This window comes from Bos indicus x Bos taurus, chromosome 9 (assembly GCF_003369695.1).
Source record: "Bos indicus x Bos taurus breed Angus x Brahman F1 hybrid chromosome 9, Bos_hybrid_MaternalHap_v2.0, whole genome shotgun sequence".
NCBI classification, from domain to species: domain Eukaryota; kingdom Metazoa; phylum Chordata; class Mammalia; order Artiodactyla; family Bovidae; genus Bos; species Bos indicus x Bos taurus.
In genome coordinates, this window is record NC_040084.1 from 16,216,782 (window position 1) to 16,231,536 (window position 14,755).

Sequence of the window (14,755 nt, forward strand, 5' to 3'; positions counted from 1 at the left end):
GGACAGAGGAGCCTGGTGGGCTGCAGTCCATGGGGTCACTAAGAGTCAGAAATGACTAAGAGAGTTCACTTTAACTTTTCACTTTCATGCATTGGAGAAGGAAATGGCAACCCACTCCAGTTTTCTTGCCTGGAGAATCCCAGGGACTGTGAAGCCTGGTGGGCTGCCATCTATGGAATCGCACAGAGTCGGACAAAACTGAAGCAACTTAGCAGCAGCAGCAGCATAGGGCCTCTGCTGTGCTGGGGGTCTTTAAGCCACATTGCGTGTCCTGGCTTTATCTGATCATTAAATAATCTGGGATTGAGTGAAGCTTGTTGTGTCTCATGACACTTTATTATTAATCAAAATCATCACTGCTGACTGAGCAGTGAGTGTTGCAAGTGTGCTAGAGAACTTTCTCCCTAAGATCCCTCCAGCTTTTAATGATCAAAATTATTGGAAAGTAAGTCTTTGAAATATATTCAATTGATGGCCAGTGTGTAAACTCTTCAATAACTTTTGGTAGAAAAAGCGACTTCTTTAAGCCGTTTTGCAAAGAAATATGATGGTTTAATTATTATGATACAACATATAATGCTTCATAATAAAACTTCTGTATTATAAAGATCAGTTCTGTCTTCCAGAGTAAAATATCAAAATGTTATCAAACTGGGTGAAGACATCTTCAAACATTAGTTTTTATCTTGTGATCACTCACCTAGAGCCAGACATCCTGGAAAATGAAGTCAAGTGGGCCTTAGAAAGTATCACTACAAACAAAGCTAGTGGAGGTGATGGAATTCCAATGGAGCTATTTCAAATCCTGAAAGATGGTGCTGTGAAAGTGCTGCACTCAATATACCAGCACATTTGGAAAACTCAGCAGTGGCCACAGGACTGGAAAATGTCAGCTTTCATTCCAATCCCAAAGAAAGGCAATGCCAAAGAATGCTCAAACTACTGCACAATTGCACTCATCTCACACACTTGTAAAGTAATGCTCAAAATTCTCCAAGGTAGGCTTCAACAATACGTGAACTGTGAACTTCCAGATGTTCAAGCTGGTTTTAGAAAAGGCAGAGGAACAAGAGATCAAATTGCCAACATCTGCTGGATCATAGGAAAAGCAAGAGAGTTCCAGAAAAAACATCTATTTCTTCTTTATTGACTATGCCAAAGCCTTTGACTGTGTGGATCACAATAAACTGTGGAGAATTCTGAAAGAGATGGGAATACCAGACCACCTGACCTGGCTCTTGAGAAATCTGTATACAGGTCAGGAAGCAACAGTTAGAACTGGACCTGGAACAACAGACTGGTTCCAAATAGGAAAAGGAGTACCTCAAGGCTGTATATTGTCACCCTGCTTATTTAACTTCTATGCAGAGTACATCATGAGAAACGCTGGACTGGAAGAAACACAAGCTGGAATCAAGATTGCTGGGAGAAATATCAATAACCTCAGATATGCAGATGACACCACCCTTATGGCAGAAAGTGAAGAGGAACTCAAAAGCCTCTTGATGAAAGTGAAAGTGGAGAGTGAAAAAGTTGGCTTAAAGCTCAACATTCAGGAAAGTAAGATCATGGCTTCTGGTCCCATCACTTCATGGGAAATAGAAGGGGAAACAGTGGAAACTGTCAGACTTTATTTTTCTGGGCTCCAAAATCACTGCAGATGTTGACTGCAGCCATGAAATTAAAAGACGCTTACTCCTTGGAAGGAAAGTTATGACCAATCTAGATAGCATATTCAAAAGTAGAGACATTACTTTGCCAACAAAGTCCGTTTAGTCAAGGCTATGGTTTTTCCTGTGGTCATGTATGGATGTGAGAGTTGGACTGTGAAGAAAGCTGAATGCCGAAGAGTTGATGCTTTTGAACTGTGGTGTTGGAGAAGACTCTTGAGAGTCCCTTGGACTGCAAGGAGATCCAACCAGTCCATTCTGAAGGAGATTAGCCCTGGGATTTCTTTGGAAAGACTGATGCTAAAGCTGAAACTCCAGTACTTTGGCCACCTCATGCAAAGAGTTGACTCATTGGGAAAGAGTCTGATGCTGGGAGGGATTGGGGGCAGGAGGAGAAGGGGACGACAGAGGATGAGATGGCTGGATGGCATCACTGACTTGATGGACGTGAGTCTGGTTGAATCCGGGAGTTGGTGATGGACAGGGAGGCCTGGCGTGCTGGGATTCATGGGGTCGCAAAGAGTCGGACACGACTGAGCAACTGAACTGAACTGAACTGCAAGCTTGCAAAATAGAGGATTTTTTAAAAAAATAAATAAAGAAAGGGAAATTATTTTCAATTTTATTCACCCACTTAAAAGGAATCATAAAATGTGTTTTAAAAATCATTTTCTGTTTGACTTTTTACTTGTCTTTTCACCTATTTTTTACAGATAAAGTGATAAGATAGGACACTTCAATTGCAGCTTTGCTGATGTGTTTTGAGAAATCCAGGGTTTTATAAAAAATAATAAAGCAGTGGCAATAACATATTAAAATATTAGATCAGTTCTAGGATCTCAAAACACTTTGCACATGCAATATTATCTGTAGTCACAAAGATTCACATGCTAGAAAGTCAAATCAAGGCCTTTGCAGTGTACATCACAGGGGTTTGGGACACATAATGGTAGAAAATATTTTCTTCACGATCTAGTTTTTAAGGTCTGTGTATTTTTTTGTACAAAAGTAATGGTTCTGTAGTTTTATAAACTAAGTTTATATTTTAGAATTATAGTATTGGGGGAATTATTAGTACAATTAAGATTTCTAAAGAGTTCTACAAGTTTTGATTAGAATAAATATATTATTTTGTAAAGGATACTTCCAAATGATTAATAATATACACACAATTTCCTCCTTATTGAAATTTAATTGAAATATTTTCCATATGAATTGGTTTTCCAAATGAAGAGTTGGTTCTAATTTGGGTGGGTGGTTAAGAATTTTTCAGTTGCCCACTTTATAAACATTGCTTCGTAACATAGAACCAGGGTCGATAAAACTACATACCAATCAAATTCAACGAATGAGCTTTTGTTATACTTAAAAATAAGTAGATATTAATTTTATCCACATAGAAAATATCTTCTCCAATTTCCAGTGATTTAGGTGTTCAGTTTATGGTCAGCTGTCACTATTTACATCTCCTGCTATTTTTTTGCAATGAATAATTACCTGAACTCTGAGAAACAATTTATTCTTGGAAAGAATTAAAATCACCTGTCATAAGTATTATGTTGTAATTTTATCTGTGAAGCTATTGTCTGATAAATAACTTGGATTGTTTGGATAATCCCAAATGAATTTTGGGTGCACATTGGATCCACGATCAAACTACTAATGGGTGGAAACTAAGGAGCGATAATCACTCATTACTTCTTTGTATCTCTTCTTTATTGGCGTAGTTCTAGTTGCTTCTTTTGATTTATATTCTTTTTAATTTTTCCTTTTTTAAAATAATTATTTACTTATTTATTTTCGGCTGTGCTGGGTCTTCGTTGCTGCGTGGACTTTTCTCTTGTGGTGAGCTGGGGCTACTCTTGATTGCAGTGCGAGGCTTCTCATTGGCCTAGGGGGTGGAATCTCCTGAGCGGAACATGGGCTCCAGAACATGCAGGCTTCAATAGTTGTGAAATGTGGCTCAGTGTGATTCCTGGGCTCTAGAGCACAGGCTCAATAGTTGTGGGCCCTGGGCTTAGTTGCTCGGTGGCATGTGGGGTCCTCCCAACACAGAGATTGAACCCGTGTCTTCTGCATTGGCAGGAGAATTCTGTATCACTGCGCCACAAGGGAAGCCCTGATTTTTCCTTTCTTCTTCAAGTTTTCTTACCTTAAGGTTAGAAGTATTTTATCTCCAACTTGCCTTGAAATTTCAGTGTGTCATTGGAATTTAAGGTGGTTGGAAGGAACTTGAAAGCTCAAAATAAGGGACAGTTGTTAACAACAACAACAAAAATACTAAATTTTACAACTTTTAAATTCAGCTGTTACCATATTAATTTAGATATTGCAGTACATGTAGATTCATTCTGAATATTAACCCCCGTTCCTCACTGTGTATTCTTTTTTATTTTTTACTTATATTTTTATTTTTTATTGATTTGCAGTGTTGTGTTAATTTCTGCTGTGTAGCAAAGTGATTCAGTTACACATGTTTATGTTAATTCTCTTTCATGTTCTTTGACATTATGGTTTATCACACAATGTTGAATATAGTTTTCTGTGCTATATAATAAGACCTTGTTGTTTACCCATTCTATATACAATAGAATATTTGCATCTCCTAACCCCAAACTCCCAATCTTCTCTCCCCACCCACTCTTGGCAACCACAAGTTGGTTCTCTACTCATCCAGAAGTTGTTGAGTATACATAGTCCTTTAGTCTTGACATTTACCTAATCAACACTTACTGCCATTCTGGCTCAGGAGAGGAAGCTGTAAGGAAGATCAGTTATTTACCTATTATGATCTTAGGTGGTGATGGGAGAAATCCATCTTCTACTGTCCTTGCTGGCAATTTGGTGGACCAGTCACTGAACTGAGGCCAGTTTGATGCCTAAAGTCAGCAGCTCTCAAGGTAGTAGAAACAGTTTAAGAGAGATCAGATTATAGGTCAGAGGTTCTGAAACACATTTAAGTACAGAATATTATTTCAGAAATTAAAAGACTGAAAGGTCCTACTTTAATACATATAAGAAAGCAATCAGAGCATACTAGTAGTTATGGTTTTGTCATTTACAAAAGTGAAAATGTTAGTCACTCAATTGTGTCCTGCTCTTTGCTACAACGTGGACAGTAGCCCACGAGGCTCTTCTGTTCATGGAATTCTCCAGGAAAGAATAATGAGTGGATAGCCATTCCCTTCTTCAGGGGATCTTCCCGACCCAGGGATTGAACCTGGGTCTCCTGCATTACAGGCAGGTTCTTCAACATCTGAGCCACCAGGGAAGACTTGTCATTTATAATAAGGTGCAAATATACAAGTACCTATGAATTTTATTGTTTAGCAAACATTTTAGTTTTCAATACAGCTCCTACTGTACTTACAATTGGGTTACATCCCAATGAAACCATCATAAGTAAAAAATATCATTAAGCTGAAAATGCATTTATTACACCCAATGTCATAGCTTAGCCTAATCTACCTTCAAAATGCACTCAGACCACATGCTTTAGCCTACAATTGGTCATAATTATCTAACAAAAAGCCTAGTTTACAATAAAGTGCTAAAAATCTCATGTAACTTATTAAATGCTCTACTGAAAGTGAAGAACACAATGATTGTATGGATGCTGAATGGTTGAAAACGTACTGACTGTTCCCTCTCACGATCTCATGACTGACTAGGAGCTGTGACTTGCTGCCATCATCCACCATCACAAGAGGGAAACTACTGCTGGGGATAAGTTCAAAGTTCAAAATCCAAAGCACAGTTTGTACTGAATGGGTATTGTACTTGCACCATTGTAAGGTCAAAATACTTTAAGTCAAACCATTTTGAGACAAGGACTGTCTGTATCCAATTTTGATAGCAGCCAATTAAAAAAAAAGGAAGAGTATGTTTACTTAAATACTAAGGCTGAATTTCTGAAATTCAAAACAGTTGTGTTCATTGACTATGCTAAAGCTTTGGACTGTGTGAATCACAACAAATTGGAAAATTCTTAAAGATATGGAAATACCAGACCACCTAGCTGCCTCCTGAGAACCTGTATGCAGGTCGAGAAGCAACAGTTAGAACTGGACATGGAAAAATGTACTGGTTCCAAATTGGGAAAGAAGTATGTCAAGGTTGTATATTGTCACCCAGCTTATTTAACTTTTATACAGAGTACATCATGTGAAATGCTGGGCTGGAGGAAGCTCAAGCTGGAAGTCAGATTGCCAGGAGAAATATCAATAACCTCAGATAGGCAGATGACACCACCCTTATGGCAGAAAGAAAAGAGGAACTAAAGAGGCTCTTGAAGGTGAAAAAGGAGAGTGAAAAAGCTGGCTTAAAACTCAACATGCAGAAAATGAAGATCATGGCATCTGGTCCCATCACTATGGCAAATGGATGGGGAAACAATGAAAACAGTGACAGACTTTATTTTCTTGAGCTCCAAAATCACTGCTGATGGTGACTGCAGCTATGGAATTAAGACACTTGCTCTTGAAAGAAAAGCTACGACGAACCTAGAGAGTGTATGAAACTGGAGCCTATTATACAGAGTGAAGTAAGCCAGAAAGAAAAACACCAATACAGTATACTAACGCATATATATGGAATTTAGAAAGATGGTAACAATAACCCTGTGTACGAGACAGCAAAAGAGACACTGATGTATAGAACAGTCTTTTGGACTCTGTGGGAGAGGGAGAAGGTGGGATGATTTGGGAGAATGGCATTGAAATATGTATGATATCATATATGAAACGAGTCACCAGTCCAGGTTCGATGCACGATACTGGATGCTTGGGGCTGGTGCACTGGGATGACCCAGAGGGTGGTATGGGGAGGGAGGAGGGAGGAGGGAGGATGGTTCAGGATGGGGAACGCATGTATGCCTGTGGCGGATTCATTTCGATAAATGGCAGAACCAATACAATATTGTAAAGTTTAAACATAAAATAAAATTAAAAAAAAAAAAGAGTCAGACATGACCTAGCGACTATACCAGCACCAACATAAGTAAATTAAATAAATTTGAACAATCTTATTTAAACCTGATGCATTCTTAATGATTTTATTTCTGTCCACTTATCAGTTATTGAAAGATGATCTAAAATCCCCAATTATGATTCCAGTATATAATGATTATTTAATAGTCTTATAAGATGTCAGTATTCAAATCACTTGTAGAAATGCTCTATTAATTGCCTATTTTTTTCTCACTTTTAAGATATTCTCATAAATTTTCCTTGAATTTTGAATATTGTGGATTAATAAAAAAACTTTGAAAGAGAAAGAAAAAACAAAGATCAATATGGTCAAAGGTTTTTCCAGTTGTAATGTACGGATATGAGGGTTGGACCATAAAGAAGGCTGAGCATTGAAGAATTGATGCTTTTGAACTGTGGTGCTAGAGAAGACTCTTGAGAGTCCCTGGGACAGCAAGGAGATCAAACCAGCCAATCCTAAAGGAAATCAACCCTGAATATTCATAGGAAGAACTGATGCTGAAGCTCCAGTATTTTGGCCACCTGATGTGAAGAGCCGACTCATTGGAAAAGTCCCTGATGTTGGGAAAGATTGAAAGCAGGAGAAGATGTGGGCAAGAGAGGAGATGGTTGGTTAGCATCACTGACTCAATGGACATGAGTTTGAGCAAACTCCAGGAGATAGTGAAGGACAGGGAAGTCTGGTGTGCTACAATCCATAGGGTCACAAAGAGTCAGACACAACTGAGAGACTAAACAATAGCAGCAACAACCAGAAGACACAGATACACTAAAATTAAAAAAAAATCAGATCAAATATTAACATGTGCAGTTGCAGAAGATGTATTTACATATTAATTTGTGAAACATGACCTTTCATTTAGATCAGATGACAGTTGTCCTATTTGATTTGCCTTTTTTGACTCCAGTTTTTTTATGAATATGTGTATTGGTTGCTGTTTTTGGTTTCATCAGTAGAGGAATAACTTCACAAATGTCTAAAATATGTTGGTTTTTATAGCAGTGTCATTAGAAGTCAATAGAAATAGAAATATGAGTCAAATTAAAGTATCAGTAAATTTTAATAATGGCTCCTAATTTTCTTCCGAAACATGGAGTCAAATATATCTGGAAGTTCATCATGTTGAAGATAAAACATTTTGCAATATTGTGATTGCTATTGTAATTTTGGTGAAAATTTTAATTATTGAAGGTAATGTACTTGTTTTCATGGTGATGATAGGAATACACATATTGGTAGGCTACAGAATAATGATGAAAGTAATGTTCTTGATAAATTAAGAAATTCATGGACCAAAAAATGAACTTGGAATTGGCTTGAAATGGGAACATATAATTCATAATTACATCCAAATAGGCTCCAGTCATTGACTCATGATTTGCCATCAGCTATAGATGGCAAAACTTTAGAAGTATGTTTATATATAAACAAGGCCACTGAACAATAAAAATACTGCAGCATAGCAAAACATGCTCTTTGCTGTCCATGTAATGCCAGACTTTAAAAATATTTGAGACTTTACAAAACACTTTGTTAATCAATCTTTGTCACTTAATGGTATCAAATATTTACATAATTGTGTCCTGTATTTATTACATTTTGCTTAATATCTGTTGAGAATATTTAATAAACACATTCAAGTAGAGTATTAAAAACTCCAACTTTTGAATACTTTTAGAAAACTATGATTATTGAACACTAAGGTTGCCCTGAGAACCCCATGAACAGAATGAAAAGGCAAAAAGATAGGACACTGAAAGATGAACTCTCCAGGTCGGTACATGCCCAATATACTACTGGAGATCAGTGGAGAAATAACTCCAGAAAGAAGGAAGGGATGGAGCCAAAGCAAAAACAACACCCAGTTGTGGATGGGACTGGTGATAGAAGCAAGGTCCGATGCAATATTGCATAGGAACCTGGAATGCTAGGTCCCTTAATCAAGGCAAATTGGAAGTGGTCAAACAGGAGATGACAAGAGTTCACATTGACATTCTAGGAATCAGCAAACTAAGATGGACTGGAATGGGTGAATTTAACTCAGATGACCATTGTATCTACTACTGTGGGCAAGAATCCCTTAGAAGAAATGGAGTAGCCATCATGGTCAACAAAAGAGTCTGAAATGAAGTACTTGGATGCATTCTCAAAAAGGACAGAATGATCTCTGTTTCCAAGGCAAACCATTCAATATCATAGTAATCCAAATCTATGCCTCGACTAGTAACACTGAAGAAGCTGAAGTGGAACAGTTCTATGAAGACCTACAAAGCCTTCTAGAACTAACACCCCCAAAAGATGTCCTTTTCATTATAAGGGACTGGAACACAAAAGTAGGAAGTCAAGAAACACCTGGAGTAACAGGCAAATTTGGCCTTGGAGTACAGAATGAAGCAGGGCAAAGCCTAATAGAGTTTTGCAAAGAGAATGCACTGGTCATAGCAAACACCCTCTTCCAACAACACGAGAAGACTCTACACATGGACATCACCAGGTGGTCGACACCAAAATCAGATTGATAATATTCTTTGCAGCCAAAGATGGAGAAGCTCTACACAATCAGCAAAAACAAGATCGGAGCTGACTGTGACTCAGATCATGAGCTCCTTATTGCCAAATTCAGACTGAAATTGAAGAAAGTAGGGAAAACCACTAGACTATTCAGGTATGACCTAAGTCAAATCCCTTATGATTATACAGTGGAAGTGAGAAATAGATTTAAGGGACTAGATCTGATAGAGTGCCTGATGAACTATGGATGGAGGTTCGTAAAAATGTACAGGAGACAGGAACAAGACCATCCCCAAGAAAAAGAAATGCAAAAAAGCAAAATGGCTGTCTGAGGAGGCCTTACAAATATCTGTGAAAAGAAGAGAAGAGAAAAGCAAAGGAGAAAAGGAAAGATATACCCATTTGAATGTAGAGTTCCAAAGAATATCAAGGAGAGATAAGAAAGCCTTCCTCAGTGATCAATGCAAAGAAATAGAGGAAAACAATAGAATGGGAAGACTAGAAATCTCTTCAAGAAAATTAGAGATACCAAGGGAACATTTCATGCAAAGATGGGCTCGATAAAGGACAGAAATGGTATGGACCTAACAGAAGCAGAAGATATTAAGAAGAGATGGCAAGAATACACAGAAGAACTGTACAAAAAAGATCTTCATGACACAGATAATGACGATGGTGTGATCACTCACCTAGAGCCAGACATCCTGGAATGTGAAGTCAAGTGGGCCTTAGGAAGCATCACTATGAACAAAGCTAGTGGAGGTGATGGAATTCCAGTTGAGCTACTTCAAACCTTGAAAGATGATGCTATGAAAATGCTGCACTCAGTATACCAGCAAATTTGGAAAACTCAGCAGTGGCCACAGGACTGGAAAAGGTCAGTTTTCATTCCAATCCCTAAGAAAGGCAATTGCAAAGAATGCTCAAACTACTGCACAGTTGCACTCATCTCACATGCTAGTAAAGTGATGCTTAAAATTCTCCAAGCCAGGTTTCAGCAGTATGTGAACTGTGAACTTCCAGATGTTCAAGCTGGTTTTAGAAAAGGCAGAGGAACCAGATTAAATTGCCAACATCCAGTGGATCATCAAAAAAACAAGAAAGCTCCAGAAAAACATTTATTTCTTCTTTATTGACTACACCAAAGCCTTTGACTGTGTGGATCACAATAAATTGTGAAAATTCTGAAAGGGATGGGAAAACCAGACCACCTGATCTGCTTCTTGAGAAATCTGTATGCAGGTCATGAAGCAACAGTTAGAACTGGACATGGAACAACAGACTGGTTCCAAACAGGAAAAGGAGTTCGTCAAGGCTGTATATTGTCACCCTGCTTATTTAGCTTATATGCAGAGTACATCATGAGAAACACTGGGCTGGAAGAAGCACAAGCTGGAATCAAGATTTCCAGGAGAAATATCAATAACCTCAGATATGCAGATGACACCAACCTTATGGCAGAAAGTGAAGAGGAGCTAAAGAGCCTCTTGTTGAAAGTGAAAGTGGAGAGTGAAAAAGTTGGCTTAAAGCTCAACATTCAGAAAACTTAGAGCATGGCATCCAGTCCCATCACTTCACAGGAAATAGATGGGGAAACAGTGGAAACAGTGGCTGACTTTATTTTTTGGGGCTCCAAAATCACTGCAGATGGTAACTGCAGCCATGAAACTAAAAGATACTTACTCCTTAGAAGGAAAGTTATGACTGACCTAGACAGCATATTATAAAGCAGAGACATTACTTTGCCAACAAAGGTCCATCTAGTCAAGGCTATGGTTTTTCTAGTGCTCATGTGTGGATTTGAGAGTTGGAATATAAAGAAAGCTGAGAACAGAAGAATTGATGCTTTTAACTGTGGTATTGGAGAAGACTCTTGAGAGTCCCTTGGACTGCAAGGAGATCCAACCAGTCCATCCTAAAGGAGATCAGTCCTGGGTGTTTATTGGAAGCACTGATGTTGAAGTTGAAACTCCAATACTTTGGCCACCTGATGCAAAGAGTTGACTGATTTGAAAAGACCTTGATGCTGGGAAAGATTGAGGGCAGGAGGAGAAGGGGAGGACAGAGAATGAGATGGTTGGATGGCATCACCGACTCAATGGACATGGTTCTGGGTGGACTCCAGGAGTTGGTGATGGACAAGGAGGCCTCCCATGCTGCGTTCATGGGGTTGCAAAGAGTCTGACAGGAGTGAGCTAATGAACTGAACTGAACTGAAGGTACAAACAGGAAGATATTAAAAATCTCTACCTACAAAATCAAGGGAAAAGCTCAACAGTTAAACAATGAGAGCATAGACTGTGTAAAAGTTTTAATTTTGAAGTTCCAAATTTGCAGTTTGGAATCTTGTTTGCAGGATGACTCTTGATAGAGCATCTATTTTTAAGTAAAAAATGTAGATTCTCTGCCTTATTGAAATGATTTCAACAAATTTTACAGTTTAGTTTAGTTCAATTCAGTTCAGTTGCTCAGTCGTGTCTGACTCTTTGGGACCCCATGAATTGCAGCATGCCAGGCCTCCCTGTCCATCACCAACTCCCAGAGTTCACCCAAACTCATGTCCATCGAGTCAGTGATGCCATCCAGCCATCTCATTCTCTGTCGTCCCCTTCTCCTCCGGCCCCCAATCCCTCCCAGCGTCAGAGTCTTTTCCAATGAGTCAACTCTTCACATGAGGTGGCCAAAGTATTAGAGTTTCAGCTTCAGTCCTTAGTAGCATCTAAATTTGGAGAAGGCAATGGCAACCCACGCCAGTAGTCTTGCCTGGAAAATCCCATGGATGGAGGAGCCTGGGAGTCTGCAGTTCATGGGGTCTTGAAGAGTCAGACACGACTGAGCCACTTCACTTTTACTTTTCACTTTCATGCACTGGAGAAGGAAATGGCAACCCTCTCCAGTGTTCTTGCCTGGAGAATCACAGGGGTGGCAGAGGCTGGTGGGCTGCCATCTATGGGGTTGCACAGAGTTGGACATGACTGAAGTGACTTAGCAGCAGCAGCATCTAAATTATGTGATACTTTAAAAGCATCGTAGTGATATTATGCTACAAGTTTTGTGTGACAAAAACACTTATTGAAGATAGATATTTTGAACAGAGGGAAGTCCACCTACAAAAATAATTGTGTTGAAATACTTATTTTAAAACAAATTTAGAATTGAAATTATTCTTTATTTAGTAAAAATTTTCATTAATTTTTACAGTATTTTTACAGAGAATTTTATCTTGATTTAAAATACTATGGTAAAGACAAAATAGTCAGTGAAGGATATCAACATTATCAAATATTAATTATATAATTCTACTCATGCAAAGAGTTGACTCATTGGAAAAGACTCTGATGCTGGGAGGGATTAGGGGCAGGAGGAGAAGGGGACGACAGAGGATGAGATGGCTGGATGGTGTCACTGACTCGATGGATGTGAATCTGAGTGAACTCCGGGAGTTGGTGATGGATAGGGAGGCCTGGCGTGCTGTGATTCATGGGGTCGCAAAGAGTCGGACACGACTGAGCGACTGATCTGATCTGATCTGATCTGACTCTGGTCAAGGCTGTATTCAAATGTATCAGAAAGTTAAAACAATAAGATCTTATTTTCAAATACATTCTTTAAAAAATAACTGTGGCATATTAGTTATGCATGAGGCCGAGAAATTAATTATAGTACCTGACTGTGTACAAAGAATTATCACCCTGCTTATGATTGTTTATAGGCAATATAAAGACTATATTGCTTTAATACTCCTGGAAACACATAGATGGATGGTATTTAATTTTATATAAAATGTTTATTACAAAAATTTGTTTTTGAAATGAATCATTGTTGAAAATATAATCTGTTTTCCACATTAACTATTTTAGTTTATCCATTTCCTTTTTTTTACTAAGATCTATGATTTTTTAAATATAAATTTATTTATTTTAATTGGAGGTTAATTACTTTACAATATTGTATTGGTTTTGCCATACATCAACATGAATCCGCGACAGGTATACTTCCCCATCCTGAAACCCCTCCCTCCTCCCTCCCCGTACCATCCCTCTGGGTCGTCCCAGTGCACCAGCCCCAAGCAACCAGTATCATGTATTGAACTTGGACTGGTGATTTGTTTCATATATGATATACATGTTTCAATGCCATTCTCCCAAATCATCCCACCCTCTCCCTCTGCCACAGGGTCCAAAAGACTGTTCTATACATCTGTGTCTCATCTATGATTTTTATCTTGATGCTAAAATTTGTTAGAGTAAGCTGATATTTTTCATAGTGATCAACTATAAAATTTTAAAGAAAAGCACTTTCTTCCTGCAAATTAATATATTCTATAAGCAAAATTACATGCTAGTAAAGTAATGCTCAAAATTCTCCAAGCCAGGCTTCAGCAATATGTGAACTGTGAACTTCCTGATGTTCAGGCTGGTTTTAGAAAAGGCAGAAGAACAAGAGATCAAATTGCCAACATCCGCTGGATCATGGAAAAAGCAAGAGAGTTCCAGAAAAACATCTATTTCTGCTTTATTGACTATGCCAAAGCCTTTGACTGTGTGGATCAAAATAAACTGTGGAAAATTCTACAAGAGATGGGAATACCAGACCACCTGATCTGCCTCCTGAGAAATTTGTATGCAGGTCAGGAAGCAACAGTTAAAACTGGACATGGAACAACAGACTGGTTCCAAATAGGAAAAGGAGTTCGTCAAGGCTGTATATTGTCACCCTGCTTATTTAACTTCTATCCAGAGTACATCATGAGAAACGCTGGACTGGATGAAGCACAAGCTGCACTCAAGATTGCCGGGAGAAATATCAATAACCTCAGATATGCAGATGACACCACCCTTATGGCAGAAAGTGAAGAGGAACTCAAAAGCCTCTTGTTGAAAGTGAAAGTGGAGAGTGAAAAAGTTGGCTTAAAGCTCAACATTCAGAAAATGAAGATCATGGCATCTGGTCCCACCACTTCATGGGAAATAGATGGGGAAACAGTGGAAACAGTGTCAGACTTTATTTTTCTGGGCTCCAAAATCATTACAGATGGTGACTGCAGTCATGAAATTAAAAGACGCTTGCTCCTTGGAAGGAAAGTTATGACCAACCTAGATAGCATATTCAAAAGCAGAGACATTACTTTGCCCACAAAGTTTCGTCTAGTCAAGGCTATAGTTTTTCCTGTGGTCATGTATGGATGTGAGAGTTGGACTGTGAAGAAGGCTGAGTGCTGAAGAATTGATGCTTTTGAACTGTGGTGTTGGAGAAGACTCTTGAGAGTCCCTTGGACTGCAAGGAGATCCAACCAGTCCATTCTGAAGGAGATCAGCCCTGGGATTTCTTTGGAAGGAATGATGCTAAAGCTGAAACTCCAGGACTTTGGCCACCTCATGAGAAGAGTTGACTCATTGGAAAAGACCCTGATGCTGGGAGGGATTGGGGGCAGGAGGAGAAGGGGATGACAGAGGATGAGATGGCTGGATGGCATCACTGACTCGATGGACGTAAGTCTGGGTGAACTCCGGGAGTTGGTGATGGACAGAGGCCTGGCGTGCTGTGATTCATGGGGTCGCAGAGAGTCGGACACGACTGAGTGA